The sequence below is a fragment of the Haliaeetus albicilla genome, chromosome 11 (assembly GCF_947461875.1).
Source record: "Haliaeetus albicilla chromosome 11, bHalAlb1.1, whole genome shotgun sequence".
Taxonomy (NCBI): domain Eukaryota; kingdom Metazoa; phylum Chordata; class Aves; order Accipitriformes; family Accipitridae; genus Haliaeetus; species Haliaeetus albicilla.
This window is the reverse complement of record NC_091493.1, coordinates 41,373,987-41,400,682: the sequence shown is the minus strand read 5'-3', so window position 1 is coordinate 41,400,682 and position 26,696 is coordinate 41,373,987. Positions and strand designations below refer to the sequence as shown.

At 50.7% G+C, this 26,696-nt stretch overlaps 1 protein-coding gene across 1 annotated transcript in view; it reads right to left on the bottom strand.

Annotated features, from left to right (window-relative positions):
- Positions 1 to 1,324: 1,324 nt before the first annotated feature.
- PWWP2B (PWWP domain containing 2B) overlaps positions 1,325 to 26,696 on the bottom strand; it is a 90,195-nt gene continuing 64,823 nt past the window's right edge. The window contains exon 3 of the mRNA XM_069797311.1: positions 1,325 to 3,586. The gene's annotated coding sequence lies outside the window, so the exon portion shown is untranslated. The remainder of the gene's footprint in view (positions 3,587 to 26,696) is intronic.

Sequence of the window (26,696 nt, the reverse complement as noted above, 5' to 3'; positions counted from 1 at the left end):
TTGCTGCTGACTGATTCACCTGGAGTCCCAGCTGACCCTTGCTCCGAGCGGGTGGAGCATCTCCACGCGTTGAGCGGAGCCTTCCCGCATTGGGGAGGGTTTCCTGTGGATGCGATGGGTGGCACGGTGCTGCTGGCACTGCCTCGGTCCCCTCGCAGATTTCTCCTATTCCCTTCTGCCCAGCGCTAATAGCCATTTGTTATTCAAGCAGGAGGATGTTTGCTGCCTGCGGCATCACTAAATTTGGTCTGCTGGGAGACAGAAGCAGCATTTTGCTGCTCCGACTTCAGAAGCATCTTGCTTCATTGCATGCTCTCTGGAGGCCAGTAGAAACAGACTGCAGGGAACTATACTCTGATGCAATGAACCATCTCTTGTCTGGCCAGTCGCCCTCAGCTGCTGTGGAATGTGTTACCAGCAATTTAGAAATGAAAAAATACGAATAGACAGGGAAAAGATGTTGGGAGCTTTGCTTTTCTAAGGGATTTAGGCATTGCTGTGCCAAAGGGAATGAACTGATCTATAGTTCACAAACCAGCCCTTCCATAAGCATCCAGCCCTGGCTGACATCTGGGGAGAACTGAGTTTATCAGCCAGCAGCACAGGTTTTCTTTGGGCACGTGGGGCTGGAGCTGCGGGCAGCGCACACCCGCTGCTCCCCCTGCGAACAGCGAGGGATGAAGTCACCCTCCTCGCTTCACCCCCTCACCTCCCGCTGCGCTGCCTCCGGAGCGTTTCCTCCAGGATGCTCTCGACTCTCTTTTGCCCATAGCCGCTCCTCGCCGAGAGGTGCCTGGCGTGCCGTGAGCCCACCGCTGGCCCGTGGGACGCCCCAGATGCAGCAGAGACGGGGAGCCCAGCGCAGGGTGGAGGCACACGGACAGCCACGGATCCGGATCCGGGCACAGACATCCTGCAGGCTGGAGCCTGCGAGCGCTCAGAGCAGAGGTGGCCAAAGCGCAGGCCAAAATTTCAACAAAAGGGGTAGAGAAGATGTATTTTAGAACTGTATTAATTCTTCCTCTGAAAGATGCAGCAAGAGCCCAGGTAAATGCTGGGGGAGAGGTACTGGAAGGACAGGACAGCCTTTATGAGACTGGAGCAGCAGCTCTGTAAGCACACAAAGCAAAAGAAAGAAAAGTGATTTTTTTTTTTCATTTTCCTTGCATCCCAGCAGCTTGATCTCACCTCCCTCTGAGTACCATACCTTGACAGTGTTTAGACTCCAGGAACAAAATGTTTTCAGCTCCAAAGCTGATGTTTTCTCTTGCTTCAGAGTGATGTGCTTCATTGTATAAACCATTTTCTCATTTTGCAAATTCCCTTTGTATTTTTAGAAGCTTTTATTTAGTCCTCAGACAGAAATGACCCTGCAGCAGAATCCACACTGCCTTTTACGCTAATACAATTTCAAAGCAGGCCATGGAACTGGTCCCTGCTTCCGAGGGTGACACCCGTGTAGCAGCAATGGCTCATCCCTCTGCTCCGTGGGTGCTGGTGTGCTGGGGGCCGGGTGGGATGGGGAGCCCGGGATGTGCCCAGAGGCACCGTCGGGGAAGAGCGTCTCCCTCTCACCCACCAGTTTCAAGCTGTCGGTAGAGAGGGAGCTCACTTGCCTCCGCTGGGCTGCAGCTATCCTGCAGCTCAGAAATGACAATCTGTGTATAACAAAATCAAGAGGGCAAACCTTCTTGGTGTCCCCACCTTCTTCCAGTCCACAGCTTTAACAGCAGGTTTCAGCTGGCCAACACCAAAGCCAAGGAGATCAATTTGGGAGAAAAAAAATAAAAGCTTTTCCTTCCTGGGCTTAACTCTGCTCCTGCGACAGGCTGTCCTGCACGAGGACTGCGTGGCATTCACAGCAACGTGCTGAGACGCTACATGAGGCCACCCCCTTACATGCATTTTCTGTGTCCTTGGTAGTAAAACCTCTTGGGGTGAAAAACGTAACTGCATGGGTTTTAAATTCCCACTTGTGAGCAAAGTGTCTTACAGAAAACTGCCCCCTCTGTGTTATGCACCCACTGGTGCTTTTCCTTTTGTTAAAAGTTCTCCTGAGCATCTTCATTACTTTTTTCTCCTTTTAGAACAGCAGTCAGAAGCCGAGCCAGGCACCCCTGCCCAGGTCCTCCCAGCACACAGCCCTGGACCAGTCCCACAAGTCTGCCAACATTTGCTGCAGATGCTGCTGGCCCTTTCCAGGAGCGGGGCTGCCGAAGGACTCGGGGTCCCGGCTGCAAGGCCAGCCTGGGCGCCGGGGGGGTTGGAACGGGTCCTCTGCTGGGACTGCAGCCCTGCCTCCGCCTCGGGGCAGCCGGGCTTTCCCTTGGCATGCCCTTGGCTTTTTCTTACTGGAAAAACAGCGTGCCCTTGGCTTTTTCTTACTGGAAAAACGAGAAATGTTTCCCTCGGGTGGCAAAACCAGCCAAGGGCTGGGTGCACCACTCCCACCTTCCCTGTCAGCATCCCCGCTCCTGCCACAAACAGGCAAGGGTTTGCAATTTGTGGAAGCTGATTTGCAGAAGAGCAGGAGTTTGGAGTCATACAGCCTTGCAGATAATTTGAAAGGTTCCCAGATAAAAACGTCAAAGTCCACTGACGAGATTCCCTTTGGCTCAGGCTGGGTACACAGGGGGAATCTTTCACTCCCTTGTTTCTGCTCTCCACCCTCCGGTTGTGCTCTGAGAGAGGAACATGGTGGTTTTAAGACTGGTGGATGAGCCACAGTCTGGAACTTGTATTTTAAAGGTCACGAATAAGTATGTCCCAATTTCTGAAAAGCTATTAGCCTGAAGTGAATGCCATTGTAACTCTTCATAAAAGACTATGGTGCAAATAAATCATGTTTGTATTGGCCTTGTAAATCAGTGCATTGCTGTGGGACTTATCAACATTCACTTTTAAGGGGTAAATATTTGATTTACTTAGTTATTAAGAATTTAAGCAGCAATTATGTTTTACCAGCCATGCTTGTTAATGAAATGATTCTGCTCGTAACATCCGTGCTCTGTGAATAACTCCAGTGATTCATTTCAACCACAAAACACTCTTTCTCTCAAATGCTTGATAATAAAAAAATTGGCCATGCATGTTTGATAGTGCTAACTCTTGAGAAGAAATAACTAAAATAATTATTGAGGGTTACAGGTGACTTATGGCTCTCCTAAAACAGATCAGCAAACGAATACCAAGCCAAGCAGCAGTGAGAAGCATTTGCCCAGCCAGCAGGCCTTGGCTTGGTACAGCATCTGCAGAGCAAACTGCTCCCAGGGCTGCTGTATGGGCAGTGACCGCCCCGAAACACCACAGTGACCGCTCCAAAACATTCAGAACGGAAGAGCAGGCACTACCCAGGATGTGCTGCCCACAAAGCAAGTTTTCTGAAACCGGTTTTCATGGTGCCATCTGGAATGCAGAACCTTGAAGGCAATTCACAGTAATTCAGGTGAACCTGTTTGCTGTGAGGGCTTCCCTGGTCGGAGGTGTGCAAAGGTGCCCAGGTGTGCAGGTGAGCACCAGCATCCTGAGTCTGTCATGTCGTGCACGGCAGGCTTGATCCCTCTGTGGCTCAGTTGCTCACGTAGTTCTAGGATGTGGAGTAGGAAACGTATTATTTTGGGCACTGTCAAGCAATTGTTGTGTTTTATTACAAGGAAAAAGGCTATTTTGGGACTACGAAAACAGGCCTTAAAATATTAAAAGCCCAGAATACCTTGTGCTCTTCTCTTTCAGCATCTCTCTGCTGGAAAAGATGGATCTGCCCAGCCAGCAGAGCTGTTCAGCAGCCCCAGAGGAAGCCCCGTCCCACCACTACCTGCCATGGGGAGCAGCTCCATCCCACCACCCTGTCCCATGGGGAGTAGCCCCATCGTTCGCGTACATGTCCCCATGCAAAAGCAGCCGGTGCATGGATGGAGCACAGTCTGCCCCAATATTTAACATGTGTTTTGGAGGGTGAGGAGCCAGCCGGCACAAGCCCCCCGCCGTGCCCACAGCACAGGCAGGCATTTCTGGGCTGCCAGCCTGGAGGGCTGAGCACTGCCTGCAGAGCTGGCAAGCAGAGGAAAACGGGCTGCTTTGCCAGCAGCTCTAAAGGTCAAGGTGTGCTTATCTAAATAGCATGACTTCCCCTTGTGTACACGTTCTTCTGTGCTTTTAAAAGCTCTTCAGCATTACCTTAGACTATGCAAATGTAGCATTGTACATTGTGTGTTCGCATCCAGGCAGCACGGGCAGCAGCACACATCATGCCTCTTGCTGGGGAGTGGCTGCTTGCTGATGTCCTCTACCCAACTTTTCCTTCTGATTGATAGAAAAGTTTGTTGGCTTCGCATACCAAGAACTGCTACAGGAGGGACAATTGCTTTTAAAAAAGAATGTATCATCTCTGTTTAGTTCAGTCATAGAATCACAGAATGGTTTGGGTTGGAAGTGACCTTGAAGATCATCTCGTTCCAATCCCTCTGCCATGGGCAGGGACAGCTTCCACTAGACCAGGTTGCTCCAAGCCCCATCCAACCTGGCCTTGAACACTGCCAGGGATGGGGCAGCCACAACCTCTCTGGGCAACCTGCTCCAGTGCCTCACCACCCTTCTGGCATGTTACTTACCCAACATGAAGGCTTTGAATAGTTGATCCTGTGTGCTGTAGAGAAGCCACCAGTTAGTATATGCCAAAGAATGACAGCCAGAGCGCTTCGTTTTGGAACAGTGGGTCTCAAAACGACCTCTCAATCAAAACTGCAGGTACTGAGCCACTAGTGAATTAGTGCTTCTGTAGGTCTCTGTGGCAGAATCACTCATGTCCCAAGCAGGCTGCCATGTTTGTCCATGATTTTTTTTTTTAATTCAACAGATTGCATATGATGTTTGATAAGGTGTAAAAGTGCCAAGTGATGTCAACAAGAGACAGCACTGCACTGCCAGCCTCTGGTTGATGCATGGGAAATCACACCAATTGAATAGCTCAAACGATGTCATTTGACAGTGCCCTGGTACTCTGTGTTTGACAGCTGTGTGGTTGGCCTCTGTCTTTATGGATACATGCAAGATTTCCTGTTATACTCAAGTATAATACTAACAGCCCTGAGGGTGGGAGTCCTGTGAGACTCTCCTCTTAGGACAAGATGAAATGCAGTCTGTATTTCCTACTTGGAAACTCACCAAATGTTAAAACTTTCTTCCAAAATTTTGCCTGAACATAAAATTTCCCTTGAGCCAGGACATGCCTTCACCGCTTGGGGTCTGTCGCTCCAGCACAAGGTGGGAGGCCTGGGGCAGATGAAGCATGGTCTGTCAGCCCATCCTGTTTGCTTACTGGGCACTGCACCCCGCTTGCTTGTGGGGTCTTTGGCCCCCATTCCTCCTGCAGGAAGGACCACCTAGAGACGCTCAGTCTTGCTAACTCCATGGTTTGCTGTTGTCAGCTTCCCGGCTCTGTGTGTCTCCTCCCAGGAGACCGGGCAGGGAGGGATGGAGGCAGGAGGGGGTCCCCCCATTGCCCTCCTCCATGTGCTGGGGGGCAGCTGCCTGCAGGGATGGGGACAGAAGTCCAGAAACATGCTGTGCTGGTGAGCAAGGTGGTACGTTAACGAGTCTGGTCCCTCCTACAAGGCGCAATAAAATCCTCCAGATGCCCTCTTTGCCTCCGTGTTTTCTGAATGAAAGCAGATGCATCCCCTAAAAGGTCCTCACCCGATATAACTGGAGGGAATACAGGGAAATCTTGGGGGGGGAGTTTCCTTGGAAATACCACGGTGTTGAGATGGGCAGGAAGAAGGCTCCTTGTGCTTCACTGCCAGTCGGCAGTCTGCGTTCCTGCTGGTGGGCCCTCAAAACACCAGGAGCAGGAACACCCCCTAAAACACCTATTTTTGTTTCATGCTGAACGGGGCAACAAAAATACATGTATACATCTTATCCCTACAAGCCACAGCATCTAGGGAATGAAAAGGCTGCTGTCTTGCGCACAGGCGCGTAGGAGTGGGGTGGTACGTTAAAAACCAACCAGACCCAGTTTCTGCCCACCACTACACCCACATCCGAGGTGCCCCCCCGGGGTCCCGCTCCCTGTCCTCTGCGAAAGCCAGAGTGGGGGGTGGCACCGCAGCCACCGGGCACCTTCTGCAGGCCGGTGGGCGAGTGGCAGCAGCTCTGGGATGGCATGGCGGGACAGCGGGCGCCTGTGCAGCCACCGGCCACGTGTCACCTCCTGCCCACAGCCGCCTGCCTGCAGCTGACAGCTCGGACGGGTAGCAAAGCTGTGATGGAAGAAGAGCGCTGGTCCCTGGCGGTGCTGGCGAGGCGGAGGTATGCTCGTCCCCCCCTGAAGTCCATGAGCCCCTCCACAGGAGACGTTTCAGTCTGCGGCTGGTTTCCCCACTGCTCACTGTGCGGAGACGGGTCCCACGCTTGGATTTCAGCTGCAGTTTGGTTTATTGTGAGCAATTCCCCAAACCAGAAATCATTGTGAAATGCATTGGCTGAGCTTTTCAACGCAGAAAAGGCCAGAACGAAACGTTTTTACAGCTCCCAAGTTCTTCCTCAAAATCTTCGAGCCAGAAGATGAAGCAAAACCTCCCTTTCCTCTCTGCAAAATTTCAGTTTTGAGAAACTGACATTTTCCAAAGGAATAAAATTCTGTGCAAATACAAGGGGGAAAAAAAAAAAAAAAAAAGAAAGGGGGGGGGGAGTGGACTCTGCTTTCCTGCAGCTTTCCTGCCTGCTGTTCCCAGGTTCTGCCAGAAGATGGGACCGTACAGCGCGGTGCGGGGCTGCCAAGGCCCGCGGGGAGCTCTCCCCGGGGGACCCCTCCCCGGGGGACCCCTCGGCCCGGTGCGCGAATCCCGGCCGGGCTGTGAGGGAGGCTGAGGACCCTCAGCATCCAGCCAAGCAACGTGCAGCGGTTTTCCTCTTCGTTGGTTGAATTAGCGACTTGTCGGAGTAATGCTGAGAATGAAGTTGAGCTTTATTGTGAAAGCAGATCCTCATCTTTAACAGTACCCGGGGTTTCAAACACTTGTTTGTTTGGAGTCAGTTTCAGTTACCGGTGAAAAACCAACAATTTTTCAGGGATTGCATGCAACAGCTCTAACACTAACCCTGTCCAACACCCCAAGAAATTTCTTTTTAAGGCTTTTAAAAAGCTCCTCCAAGTTTCTGTCACTGCCTGATCTCCCGCTCGTTTCAACAGCTTGCTGGTATTATTTCAGGTCCCAGATGAAACCCCTGTCCATCATGAAGCAGTTCCTGCCCATCAGCTCAGAAGCAGCGCTGCAGGCTCACACACCGCGGCTTCCGAGGAGCTGCGCAGCATTCTGCACAGCACGGTGTCATTGCAAACCCCCCCAGGACTCCCCGCTTCCCCACGCCATGGCTCCCCGACCCCCCGGTCCCTGCTCCTGACTGTCACTTGGACTTGTTCAGTTCAGCCATAGACGTAAATCTGATTATTTGTGTTTTAATGACACAGCTGCAACATAGCCAGGACTGAAAATGCTCCTCTTTGCATATATGTTTAAATTTTACAAGTGAAATACAAACCCCAAAATAGCCAGCACAGGTTGTGCTCCAAATATGGAGCGGCCATTTGGGGGAAAATGTTACCTAATTTGAAATTTTCAGCCCGCAGCTGTAATTTAATTGCTTAATACCCACAGCAAGCAGTTTTCTCGTAAATTAATAGCATGAAATATATTAGGAAATTAAAATAGCTTCTTTGGCACTTATGTTTTTGTGCCTCCTTACCTTCCTGGTATATTTTTAGAACAGGGGATGTTATTGCTCAGAATCTCATAAAAAGGATTTATAATAGTTAATAATTAGTGTATTAATGCACCAGACTGCAGCAAAATTAATACAGGCTTTGTCTGCCTGGGCTTGATTCATCACTACGCACTGAAGCGGCAACAAAACCAGGCCCGAAAGCAGTGATTGATGTCCTGGGAAAAATGACCTGGTGCGGGGAGAAGCTGGGGATGACACAGAGGAGACTTTGCCGCCCCGGCTCCGTCCCCAGCCCAGAGCAGCCGGGGGGGGTGCAGGTGAGGACTGGTCCCGGGGATGGTCTGACAGACCCAGCCCTGCAGGGCACCACAGCGGCTGGCTGCAGCAGTGTGGGTTGGTGAGAACGTTGGTGCGACTGAGGGAAAAAATACTGAACAACAACAAGGTTAAACAAAAATTCCTTGGATAACTTAATTCTGCTGGAGCATGGGAGAGCCCAACTCCTGCAGCGCAGCGAGGACCAGGGGAAGGGAATACGGCCTTGGTGGAGCATCACCAGCACCCGTCCCAACCTTCTCCTGCCTTCGTGTCCAGGGGATGCTCGGAGCCACAAGTTATTATTGGGTCAGCTAGAAAAACAACTGCAGTGATTTATCACCCTCCGCAGCCACCCTTGGTGCTTGGGGCAGTGGTGAGGATGGTTCCCACTGTCCCTCTCTGTGCACCCCCCCCCCCCAGTGCTTCACCCCAACCCAGGGACCTGGGGGCTTTTTAGCCTCCCCTCTCACATTTGAGAAGCTGCCCTGGGGTCACATCCCCAGAGACTTTCTGGTGGGTTTGGGTTTTTTTGTTTAATCTAAAGTCCCACCCCTGAGGACAGCTCTCTGGTCCCTGGGCCGGAGCCTCGCCTCGCAGAGGCATCACCATCCCTCCCTCCCGCTCTCAGAAACCAGCCATCTTCCCCAGCACACCACATCTCCTTCACACCCCCAGCCCCGGGCTCTGAAGTCAGCCTCAAAGCCTTGGACGCTTTATTCTGAGCCTGGAGTTTCTCTGCTGACCATCCAGTACTTACTCCACTGGCTCACCCAGCCCTGGTTGGCCCCTGGCCCAGAGCTACACGACCCCCACAGCCCCCAGCCCTGGAGGAGGTTGCACAGCACTGCCAAACACCCCCGTCCCTGTGACAGATGTTTCCAGATGCAATGGTTTCCTCCCAGCAGCTGGGGCTGCAGCTGCAGCCCTGACTCGTCCCAGCGGAGTCACCATCCAGCCGAGCAGGTCCCAGTTCCCCTTGCAGACCTCCCTCCGCTGGCCCCCCTCTCCTCTGCTGCACCCTGGCTCCGCTCTGCACATGTTGGGAAGGGGGACCTGTTTTGGGGGTGAAAGCAGAAGATTTGTGCTGCAGCTTGCTAACCCCAACAGCCATGCTGTCAGAGCCCCTTCGGCTGCGTGGCTCCTCTTGCTGGGCAAAAACGAGGGTTTGTAGGGCTGGGGAGGGAAACCCAGTGTGCAGACTAGGTACTGTGATTTGCCTCCGTGCCTTGACCCTGCCAGCTTGTGCTTGGGACCGCTGCTGTCTTGCTACAAGGTTGTGCTAACGTTGTTCCAAAACACTTCCTGTGCACAAGCAGTTATCCCAGAGTTCACATGAACAGATCCCAGGACATTTTAAGGATCACAGGCTCATTGTAGTGCAGGATTATTTGTCCTGTCTGTGCTATTCCCCCATCCACTTCCAGCTGCACTGGCACTGAAACCATTGCAACTGGAACAGCCCTTAAACCAAAATATTTGTCATTCCCATTAACTGTTGGGGTCACTTCAGCATGTGGATTTGAGGTATTTTATAATCACCCTGGGGGAACCGTGACTCTCAGCATAATACATTTTTTGAGCACAGAGAAAATTTCAGAAGCAAACTGCAAGAAGTTGATGGTCTAACAAGATTTCATAGCAGAACAGTGTTTCACCAGCTGTTACAGGGTGCAACACAGCCCCAGCCCAACAGGGAACGTACGCCCAGCACTTGCAGAGGAATCAAATCTGAAATTTCAGGAACTGCTGAAGAGTCTCCACAAGAACTACAATGCTTCTGTGGCAGCTTTATATCCCTTCTCACTCAGCCCTGGGTAAAGTGGAGTCAGGCAGGTTATCTGCGAGCCTGATGGACCATATCAGCAGCTAGGCACCTGCAATGCTTTGATTTAAGCCTTCAGGACATACTGAATTAAACCTGGAGCTGATCAGCCTCCCGCTGGCTCTAGCACCTGGGAAGAGCCAAAGCAGCATAAACCCACCTTTTCACACCCCACCCAGCTCCCAGGCTGGAAACCCTCTAATGATCAGGCTGCAAGGAAAAACAGGATGTTTTCCTGCACCAGGAATCTCTTACTGACCCAAATCAGCTCTGGGAAATCGTGACAGTGATGGAGTGGCTGATGTGACTGAAGGAGTCTGTAATGTATTTCGTGATAAAGGGCCTGTTTATATATTTAGTATTTTACTATGCCAAAATGCAGAGGGAGCACATTTTGATCTAGGCTTTCACCCTGAGGTCTGACCCTTCCTACCCCCAAGAAATAGCGCAGGGAATTTAGCAAGACAACTTCTCTGTCTACAGATTTTTTTGTTAGTGATGCAAGTCCTGTAACAATTAGCCTCATTCCTTTGTCACAGTTACACTATTTCAGATGTCTTCAAAAGATGAATACCAACAGAAAACATAGTAAAGAGGCAGAGTTCCTCACACTGCTATAAAAATACAGCTTGGTATAGTTTCCTTATTCCCTTTACAGAATCTAGCAGGTAAAATACTAGCACTAATTTACCAACAGGTCCTGATAAATTTGGGGGAGTTGGGGTGTTGGTTTTTCGCCGTTTTGTTTTCCTCCCTCCGGTGTGTCTCCATACCCTGATGAGAGCTAAAATGCCAGGACCCCCATCCACGGTCAGGGCACAGGCAGGTGCAGTTGGCTACTGGTGAGAATAGGAGCTACGTGCCCAAACCACTATGTGCTTCAGAAAGGTATCCCTGAAATCCAGGAAACATTTTATCCATGGGTGGTCATTGTCAGTATTTCGCAGCAAAGCGGAGTCATCCCTGTGCTAAGGGGAGACGGCGTCTGCTGTTCACGAGGTAGGAGCTGAGCAGGGGACATCCGAGTCCCACGGGTCACACAGAGGCACATAGCCACTCACTGGGAAACTGGCCAGATCTTCTGATCCAGTACTTTCCAGTTCATCAGCACATTTTGTTTTTTTTCTCTGATAGGAAGGATGTGCAGACTGCAGCACTTCAGCCAAAGCATTGCTGCAACACGAGCTGCACGTTGGGCAGAGGAAGCAGTGCCAGCACCGACTGCTGCGGCCGGTGCAGCTGCGGTAGAGATGCTGGGGAGGCAGACGGGGTGCGCACCACTCCTGTATCCCGCGCACAGCGACAGAAACAAGGTATTGCTAAGGGACAGGCAACAGCAGCTGGCTTCCTCTGCTCGGGACACTGCACAGGACAGCTTCAGATCGTTTCAGACCACAAACTCCATTTTAAAGCCAGCCTGCGTACTGCTTCAAGCCATGCCCTGAGCTACTCTCCCCAGGGGATAGGGCCAGTCCAACAGAGCAAAACATGCCAGTCTCAGCTGGCTGGATCCGCCCCCCCGGGGCAAATCTCACCGAGACTTTGCAGTTTGGACTCTGACTCGATGGAGATGAGGATGAGGGATGCTCCATAGAGCTGTGCTCATCTGTTCTAGGGGACAGTCATGACCGTACGTCACCACTGACGCAAGGGTGGCACAGTGCCTGGGACAAGCTTTGCAGATCACTAACCTCTTCCTCAGCAGCTTGCATCTGGTAGATCAGCTCTCCGGCCCTGTTTCCATCTGCAGAGTCCTGTGCCCAGTCTCCGGTGCAGCATGGCTGCTCTTTGACACCTCCCAGGGGCATTAATTCTGCAAGGCAAGGAAAGCCAACGCAGAACAGACAGGGTGCAAAGGGGATCCAGCTTGTCCTCGGAAGAGCTGACACTGAGCACTGATACTGAAAACTGTTAAGACTGCCTTGTTGGAACTTAAGAAAAATATTTATTAGGTAAATTCAGTCTTCCAGCAGAAAGCAGCAAGCACAGAAACAAAGTAAAATGTCATGAACACATTCGCAAAAGCTGCCTAGCACCTATATCAAAGCCTGCCTATGCGGATCCCAGCATCCTGCCTATTTGCTCTCCTATTTTTAGGAAATAGCTTCAGTTTTATTAAGTAATTTTCAGAAATCAGTACAGCCATTCATATGAAGGTTCAGGATGTTAATAAATAAGCCAGACAGAGGAAACCCAGTAACAAGCCTTCTCCGTGTCATAAATTAATCTACAGTAGAGCTCACAAGTTAAAGCATTTCATCTAAATCATGGAACACATGCACACTTTATAATTTAAGTCTGAGCCTTGTTTTAAGAGGTGGCCTCAATTACTAGGATTCCCCTGAGATGCATCACTGGAAAGCCTTCACAATTTCTGAAGCACAAACATGCTGCATAAGGTCTCCCTTATAACCTTAAGGCCTTACAAAAGGTACTTGATTCCATCATGTCCTGAAAGCAAAAGGAGATTTTCCTTGTAAGGTTTCACAGAACACACAACTCCTACACTTTGTATTTTCAATTTGTTATTTTTATTATTGTTGTTGTATAGTTAACTCAGTAACAGGCAAAGGAGAATATGCTAGGAGCATTGCCTTCTGCAGTTCAATTTTCTGAAAGCACTTAAAACCAGATTTATAGAACTACAGCACATGGATTCAACAGCGCTCTGAGTACAGTAAGTCTAACATGCAGTGACCTACATTTTAAAGCAAGTAGCCATTCTCCCAGCAGCAAAATCTGACTGTCTTTTACGCATATAACAGCATGTACTGCAACAGCACAGGACAAACAAGCTTGGAAACATTTAGATCCTCACGTGAGAGCAGCAGGACACAGACTACAAACCCTGCAGTTCAGCAGCATCATGTTCGACTTACCTGGATGAAAACTAGATGTACACAGCTCCTTGCAGAAAGCCCTCCACAACTGAGGTTACCAAGCTGGCTCAGTCACGTCTCCCGCAGGCATCAGGCAGGACTGGAGGGCAGCATCCTGCACCAGCCCTGGGCTGGGCTGAAATGGGGTCCTGAGCATGGGCGGAGTGGGGGGGCCCAGGTGGGGCTGGTCAGGGCCATTAGGGCTGAGCAGTGCCCTCAAGGTGCTGACAAAGCACACTTCCAAAGTCAGACAGCTGTGATAGATTGTTTTACTTCCTATTTATTTCCGTAAAATTAGTTTTCAGTGAGAGCTGTGCCTTAGTACTAACTGGATAGAGAAACGTGGTTCTCCTACACGTTGTAATAGCAGAAGTTATCACAGACGATGTGCGCTGGCACAGGGCAACCACGCGGGTGAGGCTGGGGGCTGCCCGGGTCTCCCCAGGTGAGGGGCGAGAGGAGCTCTGCTGCGCCGCATGGTTGCTGCTGCGCTCGCTCGACAAGCAAAGCGGCGAGGGGCTGGCTGGGCAGCGCGGCAGGGCGGGTGCCCTGCGTGGGTGCCCTGCGTTGTGCTCTGTGCAGCCTCCCCCAGCCCCGCTGCCCCCTCACTCCCCTGCTCGGTCTTCTTCCTCATCAGGTGGGCACGCCGGGCTTTCCCATTTTCACAGCTCTCTTCCAAGAATTGCTCTGTTCTGGCCGAGGGTGAAAGCACTGTTCTGCAAAACAGAAAGTCTGGGGGAACGGCACACCTTGGCACCTTCACGGACAGCAGCACCTTCTGAGAAAATAAATGGTACAAACATGCAGTCCTGCAGAACACATGAAGAAGTCCCCATTTTATCTGGGAAACCTAAAATGTAAATGGAGCATGTTCAAAGAACTCGACCCCCTCTCCTGTTTTTAAATATTGGACATTTCCAAACAGCTTCTACATTTGCTTCAGAAAATACAACTCTACCCAATTTTACCCACATAGTAGCAATGCAGCTTTAGCTTCCTGGGCATTATTTTCAGCAGATTTGTCCTTTCTTTTGTGCAGCATTCATTGTCCATCCTGACAGCTGCTCCTCTGTCTCTGCTTGCTCCTTTTTATCAGTAATCTCTCCTTTGATTTCTTTTTGGGGTTGGTTTTTTTCTGAACGTCAAAGCTTATTTCTCAAGCCCTGAGCATACACAAAAAGACAAGCGATGTGACACGAACGCACATACAGCTAGGATTTTGAAAGCAACTTCAGCGTGGCCTGCACGCCCATACCTGCAGAAATAGCCAAGCGGATGCTGCTCGCGCTCCTGGCCTGAGCGCCCTCGGTCCTGCCGAGGAGCAGGAGAGCCCGGCACGGTCCCCGCACGGTCCCGCAGCGGTGGCCGGCAGCAGGCACACGCTGCGGAGCCGCGGCAGGCGCAGCTCACCGTCAGAAACACGCCTCTGAACGTCAGCAGTTTGACCTAAAACTCTCAAAGCATTTAGAGCAGGTGCCTCCTTGATGTAAATGATCTCAGCCCGCACTTTTGGGGATCACGTGGGAAAATGCTTCTGAGTGTCACAGTATTTCAGACTTTTTTGCGAGAACAGACCTTTGTCATTTCTGACAAAGCCTCGATAGCTGGGACTAGAAAACAAAAGCATAACAGATGGCCATCACCCTGTCAGGTCTCCACACTAAGTTTTGACTCAAATATTGTGGGATGGATAAAGAACGGGAAGTGTGGGTCAGTTCCTGTTTGAAACGAAAGAAGCCATACAGGGTTAAAAACACAGCAAGGCAACAGTAAATACTATGCAGGTGTTTATTATGGTGGCATTTCAACAAGGAAATCCTCTCCACTGGGCAGCAGAGGAAGCAGGCCTCCCCTGGAACAAGCAAATACAATAAATGCAGACAAAGATGATTTCAGAACAGGATGGTGGTTTCCACTCTCAGGAGCGCTCATCTACCTGCTGCAGCGGCTGGAGGGGGGGCTGGGAGCCGCTGGCACCGACCCCCCGTGCTTCCCCAGAGCCGCTGTGCCATGCTGCAATGCGTTAGCCGCATGACGAGTGCGGCTGGGGCGTTATTAACGTGCGGACTAATCACTATTCTGACCACGCCGCTGTCTGCTCTGCACGTTTGGGGCTGGAGAAGTTCATTCCCTCGGAGGAGCAGCTGGGTGCTCAGATGTACCCCCGCAGAGCTGGGTGCTCGGATGTACCTGGGTGCTCGGATGTACCCCCGCAGAGCTGGGTGCTCAGATGTACCCCCGCAGAGCTGGGTGCTCGGATGTACCTGGGTGCTCGGATGTACCCCCGCAGAGCTGGGTGCTCAGATGTACCCCCGCAGAGCTGGGTGCTCGGATGTACCTGGGTGCTCGGATGTACCCCAGCAGAGCTGGGTGCTCGGATGTACCCCAGCGGCACTGCCTGTCCCCGCTCGGGCGGGCAGAGAACCGCTGTCACGTGCCGTCGTGACACCGTCTGGCATTTCCGTCAGCGGCGACATGGTGCCGGGCATTGTTACTGACATTATCAGCTGTTATTCTTAGAAACGTGCCCCCCGTAAATTGCAAGGTGCGGCCAACAACCGCCGCAGCAATAGCGTTACCAGCGCCGCAGCTCCGCACCGTCCGTCCTCCTGCAGCCGGCGTGCTGCTGGCCTGCCTGCTGCCTGCCCCGCAGCCGCACACCCATAAACCATCCTTCCCCGGGCTGGAAAACGGCGTCCTGCCCAGCCCATTCCAGGGAAGAGACCTTTCCATTCCCGGCAGCTTTAGCACCCAGCATAAATCAGCCCGCGGCAGAGGAAGGCAGGAGGGAGTTTCCTGCACGCTGCAGCAGCTAAGGGCTGAGGGGCAAGGCAGGCGAGGGGCTCACCGGAGCCCCGATCCCATCTCCTCGGTGTGCCCCAGCCCGCAGCGCCGCAGTGCGCAGCCCTGAGTGTCCTGCCCGGCTCCGGGCACAAAATCGCAGGCTGGCAAAACAACGTCTGAATGCTAAAGGTCATGCATGAACTTTATAACACTTTATAAAAATGTCGTATTTTGTACAAGTTCTTTACCTGTGCCTTGTCAAGCTGTCTCAGACCTGGTGAGCAGTATCAGCCCAAATCAGGAAGATCCACCGTTGTTATGATGTGTTAATAATCATTACCTTAGCTACTGCAACCACAGGTGCCATTCTTCTCTGTGTAAAGCACTAGGGTAAGCTCAGTCCATTTAAAATCCCATCATTATCTTCCATTTTCATCGCTAACATTAACAAGTTTGCTAATATTCTAGGGAAAAGTTTCTTCTTGCAGAGATAGTTTAGCAGCCCCAGAGCTACTCACGTTATGCATCACAAATCGTTCAAGCTGCAAATGAACTCCTCTCCATGGGTCATTCTGCAAAGCAGTCCCATGGATGTACATTATTCAATATTTAGGAAAAAAGGCAGGCAAGGGGAAGCTTTCACGCCTTCCATCTGCCTTTGCTGGCTGCTGCTGTCATTTGCAGCACCTGGGGTCAGCTCACTGCTTGAGAGCACAGACATGCTTTTGGACCCACGGCACGGGCACGGGGAGGGGAGGAACCTGTGCTGTATTTCTGCCTCTCCCGTCCCCCCTTCTGTTAGACGACCCTGGTCACAGACTGATTACCCGCTTGCAAGCCCAGGCCAGTCCCTTTGCTCGCTCCATCTTTACTGAACAGAAAGGTGCTTTCAAAACCGGGCTCAGCATACCTAAGCCCTGACTTGCTCCTGGAAAAGCTTCTCCTCCCCTAACCCAGGTGGAGGATGAGCAGGGTGACTGCGCGTCCGACTTCAGCGCCTCGCAGGTCATTGAGCCAGCCCCCGTGCAGGAGGTGCTGGAGGCACTGGAGGCGTTGGAGGCACTGGAAGTGCTGGAGGCATTGGAGACATCGGAGGCACTGAAGGTCCTGGAGGCGCTGGAGGTGTGGAGCGAGGCTGGGCACTGCCACGGCCAGCACGATGCCCTAACGGTGCTGCGCTGTTCCCACCTCGGTTTCCCCTCTGCGGCTGCATTGGCGCGGGAAGAATTACTGTAATTTTCTCTGCTGGCATGTGGTGACCTGCCTTCGGCACCAGCTAACGCATGGCAAGGAATTAATTCAGCCAGCCAGAAAGAGGAATTTGCTGTGGGAAATGCTGTCATTTTGACATTTGATTTTATCCAAAATTAGGGTGAGAAGTGGAGACACTGAGTAGTTTCACAAGATTTCAGCTCAGACAACAGCTAAATGAGCTGTCCCAGCATTCTGAAATCTCAGCGTGAAACTCTAATTTGAAATCTTTCATTTCAAAATACCATTTTAGAAGCACAATTTAGGGAAAGCTGTACCCTCCCGCTGAAAAAATTCCAGGGAGAAATGTTTCAACCAACTTTAATACTGAATGTGTAGGAGCTAAATACGTAATAACCAATTTGCCTATGCACAAGTGTGCTGTTCTGCATTTGAAGAGCAGCTATTTCTTATCTCTCTTCCATAAAGTCCTGTGTAGAATAAGTAAATTGCAGAGAATTATGGATGGATGCTACCAGAGAAACCCAATCTGAAATTCAAATGAATGCTCACAAACACCAAATATGTCCTTTTTAATCAACTCCTATTGCAAACTTAATTTGTATTGATCATGAACTTCTAAAGCTGGAGATTAATATCAGTCAGTGACTACAAACTGTGCTGAACTCGTTTGCAAACAGCTGCTTTTCACTTACAAATTGGTGGATTTTCATGTCCTCAAGGGTAAAAAAATATTTGGGAATAAAGTATTCTGATATATGGGATATTCCAGAATATTCTGGAATAAAGTACTGGAGCAAATAGGCTGCAGCCTGTTTCTGGCTTGTTTATGATGCAGCTCGTTAGAAGGGCAGGGAGAGCAGTGGGAGGAATGGCAGGCTGGGGGGGCTCTGCCTGTCCAACAGGGTTCGTGTGCCTGCAGTGACAGCCTCGTGCGGAGGGGATGGCATGCCTGAAGCGTTCAGCAAAGGGCTCAGATGCACGTACCCTTCATGACATTTTAATAAGCTGTTTATTGCAAGCGTTAAAACTTTTCTGCCAAAATTGCAGGAGGGCGGTGGGTTTGCAGCTAAAGTAACAGTGTTTTGCATGCCCAAGCACCCACCTCTGCGGGTGGCCAGGACATGTACCCCCCCCCCCATGCGAGGTCTCTGCTGTGGCCAAGCTCTCTCCTCCCAGCTCACACTCAGATAAGCTTTTCTGTGGTTTCCAGTTTATGTTTTCTACTTGTTTTCCTCCCCCTGGCCCGCTATTCCTGTCCTCCCTGCATCCCTCCTGGCTTGCTTTCCTAGCAAGTACCAAAAATGGCATTTACCAGTGTTTTAAATTACTATTTTTTTAAAGCTAATACAGCAAGGAAGCCAATAACCCCCTCGCCTAAGCTTTTCTACCATTTTATAAAAACTCCGGTGAGAAAACTCTGCCTTGGGATTTTCTCCACATCAGCCGGAGGACGCCCAGCAGATAACATAACCCCTGAAGAAGAGAGTGTTGAAAACGTCCGGAGCGCACCGCGGCGGGCAGGCTGACGGCTGAGTGTCTGGGGTGATGCCGACGGCAGGGCAGGGGGGCACAGGGCCGCGGGGGGCTGCGCAGGCTGGCCCCTGCCCCGGGGAGGGGGGGGACTGCTGCCCCCCAGGGTGCCCACGTCCCCCGGCATCGCCGAGCCGCTGCAGCCGCTCTCGGGCAAGCAGGGGCCTGGCTCTCCCCACCCGACTGGTTTGCAACCAGCACGGCGAGTTGCTTCAAAGTCTTCCTCCAAATGAGCTCATCTGGCGTCCCTTGGATAAACAGTATTAAACGTGTTTGATGTTTTCTCTTCCCAAATACTCTATTATTTGCTTTCCTTATGCTCAAACCCAGAAGAAACAAGAAAATTGGAGCAAAAAAGTGCCCAGACAAACCAATCTCCACAATCTGTGCTGTGATCATAGCGATGATCAGAGCCCCTCACCTCCAGCTGTCTCTCTGTAGGGGGTATCTCGGGGAGGGGGGGTAGCCTTTGCCAGACTCCAATCCATGGACGCGTTGCTGGAACTGAATCATTCTTCCTGAGCAGAAGCGCTGTCCTTCCAGCCCTGCGCTTGCAGCGAGGTCTCAAACCTGGAACACGGCAGGATGGAGGAGGCAGAAAGCCGCCTCTGTCAGCCCCACGGCCAGCGTCAGGCCAGCTCCTCGCCTGGCGTGGGGCTGCTTACAGCTGGTGCGACCACCCAGCTGAGGGATTTGGGCTGCAGGCACAGCCCGTGCCCTAGGCGTGCCCCGGCGTGAGGGCCACCAGCGATGTTTTACATCTACCAGAACAGGGCACGGGGCAGCTCTTCCCCTGCGCTGCTTTGTATGATGCACGGCCTCGTACAGTGAAAGTGAAGCCATCCCCCTGCGGATGGGTGTGACGGTGTTGATAAAGTAATATGGACATTTTAGATCAGACCTAGACACACTGGGGATGGAGCTGTTCATCACTTTTCCATCTCATTTTGCAAATTTCTTTTTTTTTTTGAGGCCAAGTTTGACAAAACTGTTAATAGTCATTCCATGGTTTTCAACAGAAAGCCTTTACGTTACACTCTTTTTCTGGCTATACATTGGATAAGAAGGCATCATTTCTAGACAAATAAAAGGCAAATTGTCTTCTACTTGCTTGACAAGCACCCGCAGATTTAAACATCTTCAAACCACAAACACCCACCTCCCTGCAAACCTCGTAGACAGGGAGGACATTTCCCCCAGAGCTGCCGTTGACGGGGCCGTGAGCTCAGTCTGGCACCGGGAGCGTTCGCTCTGCGGCCGCAGCCACCGGCAGCTCCTCAGCAGGTTGGGGGCCATGGCAGGGGTGGGGGACGGCCGGGGGGGAGCAGGGGGGGCCCCAGGGACAGCTCCGGCTGGGGAAGGACATTTGTCTGCAGCGCTGCTGTCTGCTCTGATGGAGACAGGTCACATTTGCCGTGCCTGTGGCTCACGGTCACTACCTGGCACGCTGCCCTTACCCTTATTCTTGAGTACCGGCGCGAGACTTTCCAAAGGAAAAAGGTGAAGCTTTGCTCGAGACCCACTCCGGCCCTTCCTCAGAAGGCAGAGGGACCTTTGGGATTCGGGAGCGCGCGGGAAACGTCACGGGAGCGTCTGTCGCAGGCACAGGACCTGCAAAACATGGGTGCCGCGGGGGGGTGCGACGCGGTGGCCGGCGTGCCAGGGCGGCAGGGGCCGTGCGTACCTCGGTGTTTGCCGAAACCCTCTGGGGAGCACGGATGCAAATTCCCTGGCAGGAAAACCCCTCTGAGAGCCTTCCTGCCAGTGTGGGAAACCTCACACGCGGGCTCGGTTCCCTGCTGAAGATATGAGTCAAACAGAGATGAAAGGCCTGAAGACACAACTTTGATCCAGTGAGAGGCTCCGCTGGCAACTCGAGCGGAGCGAGGAGACAGCGTGCCCACGTCCGCGCCCTGTGGACAAAGATGTTAAAACACCACTGGTCTCAATGCTGACCCCTGAGGAACACCACTCGTCACTGCTCTCCACAGAGAGATGGCGTTTCCCTGCAGGTTTTTTGTTCTTTGGGTCAAAAATGGTCTTTGCAGTCTACACACATACAATGGCTAGCAGACAGGAATCAAAACTATTATGCTATACGACTATAATACTAAGAAGGAGATTTCCACAGTCCGGTAGATATACAGTATGACAAGAACATAACCCATCTAGAAACACAGTGCTATGAGAATACTCAAGCTCCGTGTAAGAAATCACAACCAATGAGCCAAAAATGGGGCCCAGGTGCCTGAACCCTCATTTTTTATTGCCTGTCACAAGATAACCTGGAAGCAATGGTGGCAGCAGCCATGGAGCAGCCCAGCAGAAGGATGGTGCTTTGACATGAGAAGGGCTTCTGTCCGGGGGTGGGGAGGAGCAGGGCTGCATGGGGGTGACCCATAGTGTGATGGGCAGGGACACAACCGGAGCCCAGAAATGGGAAGACACTGCTGATATGCCACCAAATTACACTCCCAAATGCACTTCTTCTGAAAAGGGATTTTTGAGTAATTCATTAACTGCCATAAATTTAAAAAAAAATCCCTGAATTGGTAGCTATCCTCATCTTGTTCAGTTGTTTCACTGTGCTTTTCACCAAAAAAAAAAAAAAATTACCATTCTTTTAATTTCAAACACAATCAATAGGAAATATTGGTCCATACCGTCTGAGGTTCACCACTTTCAGGCAACCACTCATAAATATTCATTAGAGAATTAAAGAGCTATTAACAAGGGTAACTGTTGAAAAGCGTTCATTAACTGTCTTCCACAAGAAATGAAATTTGCATTTTTCGGTGTGGAAATCCACTTTGTGAAATGGCACCTTGCATGACAATAAAACATGCGACAAAACCTGATGTGAAGGCAAGAAACACCCATTTCTGACACAAAGGACGCTTTGGATTGTGCAGCCGGGCCTGTTTATGGGGCTGATAAAACAACACTTTTTGTGACCCTGTCTCACTCCGTCCTGCCCCGAGCACATTTCCTGGCCCCAACACCCCGACCCACCTCTCCCCACACCACAGTGCACAGAAGCTCATCTCTTTTCAGTAACTGTGATTCATCCTGATTTGCATATCATGGTCACTGCCTCCACATTTCCTCTAATTAATTCCCCAGAAAGACACTTCCCCCTGCAGTGCTGTATAATAATAGATTTTGTTAATATTTATCATAGCACAAGGCTCTCATCCCCCGTCAGGACACGGCGCGTACCCAGTGGTGGCCGCCTCCATGGGTGGCTGCCCCCGACCCCGCACAGGCAGCAGTGCAGGGCATCGGGCATTTTACATACACATATATAGCTTTGCACTTAAGGGCTCTGTACCTGTTCCCCGTCGCACACAGGGGCTTTTTTTATCATCTTACACCCGGACCTAGCAGGCGTGATCAGATGAGCAATACCAACCGGTCCCTTGAGTCACCCGTAGGAGAAGGATAGGGGATCCATGGATTTTATCTAAGAAAACTGGGCAAGGCAGGGTCTTGGAGGGGAGCAGGAGGAAAATGATCATTTTGGGGCCAAGGAAAGCAAATTAACACAGCATGCTCTGCCATTGAGGGCTGCACGCCAGCCACTGCAATAAGAGCTCCCTGCGTGTCAATTTACATGTGCGGTGGCTGTACGACACTGTCAAGACAAATGGCCCTGCTGTGAAGCCGGTAATTTTCCTACAACTGCAGCAAATGGAAATGCATAAGGGAATCCCAGGGGAGGATCTATTACGTAAAGCAATTATTTCTCAGCCTGAAAGGCAAGACAGTAATCGCATCCCCTAATGTCTCTCCTAAAGCATAATTCAACAATTAGTATTTGCTCTTTGGCATTTTTAAAATAATGGCATCTGAAAACGGGGAACCCAGAGCAGCCCAAGGTTCCCCTCGAGCTGGGATCATGCACAATACAAGAGTTTCTACCCAACAGATGAGTAGCTACTGGATTTTGGCCTCGGATTCCCCAGACCCATGCAGGTCCAAGGGGTCCACAAAATGCAACCAAAAAAGGCAGGACTGTTCTCAGCAGCCTGGAATTCACTTGACTCTGACTTCTAGGGATCTGCACAAGGAAAGAAATACTAAAAACCAACACAAGAGGTGGTGCCTTTGCTTTAAGGGTTATTTGATGTGGCAGACCATTGCCTTGGGAAGGGGAGAGAAATGGGGTTGGTGCAGAAGTTCCCACTAGTGATTTCTCTTTCCCAGGTCTGAATCATTGAGGTGGGCCACTGCTGGAGGTAGAAAAGATCCACTGAGCAATGGTTAACTACTAGAAGTCCTGCAGAAAACTGAAGTCTCATTCTACTGCCATCAAATTAGCCATAAGTTATTTCCTCAAGTCTCTGAATAGGTATATTTAAAACTGCAAACTAACCATGGCCTGAAACTCTCATACTATATTGCTCTGTAAAACCACAGCAAGCTATATATGTGTAAATATATAGATATATGCATACACACACACAACCCTTTTTTTTTAAATTATGTCTGCTACTATTGTGCAGTGTGTGCTCTCTGTCAGCATTTCACAAAATGTCCTTCATGCACAGGACGTGGACTGATGGAAAGGCAGTCGCCCTGGCTGTTATTTTCCCTCTCGGACCACCATTCGGCCACGCCGCATCCTCTCCTGGCCGACTCACCGTTTGCCAGGGCCAGGCTGGGGAGAGCCCCCGGTGTGCCCGGCGGCCGCAGAGCACCCAGGGCAGCCGCGGGTCCGGCTCCCACCGCAGGGAGCAGGCAGGGCTCCGCGGACGAGTCCTCTCCGGCAGCAGGGACCCGTCCCTTCCCCGCCTGCGATGCCTGTGTGCCGGCGGCACCGCGCATCCCGCTCCGGGCATGGACCCGTGGGTTAGCAACCGGCAGCGGGCATCTCGTGTTAGGTGTATCTGCTGCTCCGCGCCGGTGCCGTGCAAACAGAAACAGCCGTGCGCTGGGGCCCTGGGACATAAGTGAATATAGACATTCCTCCTTCTCGCAGATGAGTGGCAGAGAAGCATCAATACACATACACACATACATTTTGGTCAAAATTGCATGTCTCTCTATCCAGTTTTTTCAAAGATCATTTTCAAGCCTACATGCTTTCAGGGTAAAACTCCCTAATGGATGAGTAAGTCAAAGCCCTAGAACAAAGGCCGGCAGCAAACAGGATGCTGGGAGTTTATCTGAAGTCATGAAAGTTACGACACATTTTCTGACTTTCAGGAATGATTCATGATTTTTGCATTTTTGGGGCAGACCTTTTTAGTTAGTCACCGGCATGGTTTCAGCGACAGATTAACCTCTCAAAGCCTTTGGCTTTCACTTCTAAATCCAGACTTTGAAACTTCATCCCTGAATTACACATATGACCTATGGAGCTCCTTTTTTTCAGAGGGAGAGAGAGAAGATGATGTTAATCTCTATCTGGTTTTAGATAGCAGAAAAACCTGAGACTTGGGGGTGACTTTCTCACCTGTCCCAAGGCACTGTGGCCCTCGCTGGGACGGTCTGGCAGGGCAGAGACGTGGCTCCTGCTGCCAGACGTTGCATGTTTCCTCCAGGCATTGCACTCGCCCAGCCTTTTTACTGCATTTAAGATCACTACAAAACACAAATGTAAACGCTGGGATTAAATTAAATCAGAGAAAAGGTAACATTCAGAGTCAGCTTGATTTAATATAAAGTTCTAAAGAATATGCATCAAAGACGTTGAAACTAAAGAGTAAGTATTTTGCAAATGCACATCACAATTCCCTCAGTCAGCACCAGGGACACCAGGAATCAGGGAAGACGTCTGTGCTCGCCAACCCCCGCAGCAGGATTCGAGCAGGCAGCCCCGGTGCTCGGGAACACCAGCCGCCACTCCTGATGCCCACCAGACCCAGTCGTATTCAGAGGGTTAATATCCGATCATGACATTTCACTAATAATACCCCTGGCATAAAAGCCCAGCGTATGTTCCTTTGCCATGCGGAAATGTGACACTGCCGTTACGATTCAGCATGCTTTACAGAAAGTTGCAGTGTTCAGAGTGATTTAATCTGTTCTTTGGCTACACAGGGAGCAATGCCAGAGATAATCCACACTTTGAAGTAGAGGGTATCTGAGAAAACCTGGTTGGTTGAGAGCAGAAATTTGGCAAATCTGAAGTTATAAATTCAATTATTAAAGAAAAACTCAAGGTGTCACCAGACAATGTGAGTCAGAGATTCACCCCAGACCAGACACCAAGATCCAAATTAGAGTAATGAATTTAAAATGCAACACTTGCAGGTGAAGGTGTCTGTGGGGCTGTTATCATATGGCCATGATGCTACCATATGGGAAAAATGCCCTTGCAGGTGAGTGTTAGACGGCCCAAGGTACAGGCGGAGGGCAACAGCCATCAAAGACCTCTTCAGAGACAAAACCCAGCCGCCTCACATGTGGCAGTGCTTGATCTAATCCCTCACAACATGCAGTGGAGGAGAAAGAATTTGAGGAGTATTTTAGTCCTAACTATTTAAATGAGAGAAGTCATAGTCTACTTCTAATTAGGTTTTGTTATTAAGCTGTTATCTGATGTGGAAAGATAGACTCATATAAAAAACATGCTAGAATGGAAAATTTGAGAGCTGAGAACATTCACATGGGGCTTCAGTGAACGGCCGTCACTTGGGGTGAGCGGCACCCCTGGCCCCGTAAGGGAGTCTGTCCCCGCAGGGTCCAGTGATGCTTGCTTTCTGCCTCTTTTTCTTTCTTCTCCTTCACCTTATCATCTTCTTCTTCTTACCTTCACCATCAGGTACAGCCACGTCCTGGGGCGAGGGACTGTCCCCTGGGGCAGCCATGAGACTCCGTGTCTCCAGAGCATCTCACCCCACCTCTGCCAGAGACCTGGCCAGCATGATGCCACAAACAGAGAGGTGCAAGTTTTAGGGATGTTTTTCTGGTGAGACAAGCCCCAACACACAGATGAGCAGCACTTTTCGCAGCGTTGCTTTTTCCCAGGGAGCTCCCGCTGGCGCTGCAATCCGTGGAGTTGCTGAAGTTGGGGCATCCCAACTCGGGAGAGGGGTGGGGGTCCCTGCTGGGGGGTGGTCTGATCGTCCACGCTAATGCAAGCCAGCCAGCCTACCTGCTCACGAATAACACCTCCTGGCCCCAAGCCCCAGAGTAATCACCGTTCCAGCATCATCCCTCCCAGGCTCCCTGCCCTGAGCTGCCCCCCCCCCGGCCAAGTTCACAACAAAGGTCTCAGAAAAGCCTCAGATTTGGTAAGGACTTTCCTCAATTGTCCTGAGGGCCACTTTGAACCTCCACCACCTCGCTGCTGCAGTCGCTCTGCTCTCAGAAGCGCTGCAGCGAATAATCTCGCCCATCAGTGCTCCTTGCCAGCAGCAGCCCGATAGTGTACCGCAGGGCCAGAGGCAGAAACTCTCCGATAAGCCCGGTTCTGCCTTCACCACTGTGGCTCTGCCAGCTGGGAGCAAAATACCCCCGAGTCCCCGTGCCCGGGTGAAGGCAGCGGGCAGGCAGCAGGCAGGCAGTGGGCAGGCAGCAGCCCCCTGAGCTGCACCAGCACCGTCCACCAACCAGTCGCTCAAAATTCAGTAAACAAAGGGGCCTCATTTTGGGGACAGAGGGGGTGGCTGGTTTTGCTTTTAATGGGAATTAATATATAGTCTTCCCTTGGCTTTTTCCTTAAAGTAATGTATGGCATCACCCCAAAATGGTACTAATAACAGCATCAAGCCAAGTCAATCCATCTACAGTGAAAAAAACCAGACATTATGGAGAATGCTGGGAGGGTTTCAAACCAGAGTTAGGGAAAACACCTCACTCTTTTAGCTTATGGTTCACACAGAGTTAGGTTTTACAAGTTAGACACAATTTCTGTCACAAAAATCTGCAATTCCCCTTCTAGGCCACTCACCCGAGCTGATAGCTGGTACTAGAGGTACAGCATATACGTACATTGGTGTTCTGCAGTTTAGATGATTTCTGACCAGAATTTCTAATTTGTGTAAAAGCTTGTAGCGAAGGGCAGTGATTCAATTGATACATGCTGGTTTGGGCTTAGCAATCTGAAAATTCATTCAGGAAACACTTTCTTAGTTTTCCTAAGACTCACTATATTTAAAAGTCTTCATTTTCCCAAATGTCATACATTTTGTCCCTGAACAAATTCCCAAATGTCTACAAATACTAATAGCCTTTATTTGTGAAAAATTTCTGCAAAGCCTATAGCTGAACCAATCACCTTTTTTTTTTCTGTAAATAAAAGTGGGAATTGAAAGCTTTTCATGGTGACTAATGGTAAGTATGCTTGACACTGCATGTTAAATGAAACATATATGGATATGTGGGCTCTGTGGTTTTCTCCTTCCTTCTGCTGCTGGGATTTGCAAAAATAGTTTTTGACTTCCAGAAGCAGAAGCAGCCAGGGGCCAGCAGCG